This window comes from Bison bison, unplaced genomic scaffold (genome assembly GCF_000754665.1).
Source record: "Bison bison bison isolate TAMUID 2011002044 unplaced genomic scaffold, Bison_UMD1.0 scf7180017864241, whole genome shotgun sequence".
Classification (NCBI taxonomy): Eukaryota; Metazoa; Chordata; class Mammalia; order Artiodactyla; family Bovidae; genus Bison; species Bison bison.
Genome location: NW_011494813.1, coordinates 283306 through 283916, shown reverse-complemented (window position 1 = coordinate 283916; position 611 = coordinate 283306). Strand labels below are relative to the sequence as shown.

General features: G+C 44.2%; 1 protein-coding gene across 1 annotated transcript in view; it reads right to left on the bottom strand.

The window, feature by feature from the left end:
- Window positions 1-611, bottom strand: part of JPH1 (junctophilin 1) — a gene marked incomplete at its 5' end in the record, with an annotated part of 91705 nt that overhangs the window by 84872 nt on the left and 6222 nt on the right. The window lies entirely within an intron of this gene.

Below are 611 nucleotides of genomic sequence, written 5' to 3'. Positions count from 1 at the left end.
AACCAACCCTTAGTGGTAACCAAGCAGATTCTCATCAGAGATCTAGCTGCTTTTGGCACACTCAAGTGTTCATAGTCAAACTGTTCCAAATTGAATTTGTCTTTTCTAAAAACCCAAAATACCCTTCTTTTCTTTTTCAGTTCCCTATCTTGTGTGGTGTCACCACCATCCACTCCAAAATCAGGAGTCGTCTCTTTACTGGCTGTGTCCTTCTCCCTCATGTATCCAGTAAGACTCCACTTTCTGTTGTTTCTTGAATCCATCCCCCATTAGCCTTGCTTTGGTTTAGATACAGCTTATGTTGCTGTTGACTCTCTACAAGTTTCCTGTCACTGTCTACCCATTCCCAGGTTTTCGGCCCCACCCCAACCAATGCCAAGTTCACCCTCCTTCTCCTAGATAATGTGGTTCATAAATATAGCCATCCCATTCTTCTCTCAATATCTTTCAACAAATCCCAAAGTTTAGGATAAAACTGCATCTCCAGAGCACCTCTGACCCCGTCTCGCTGAGGCACATTGTGCACTGTGAGGTTTGTTTTCTTGCTCTCCAGAGACTAATGAGCTAAAAGAGCACTTCATGTGCACCAGGGCCTGCACTTGTAGCTTCTC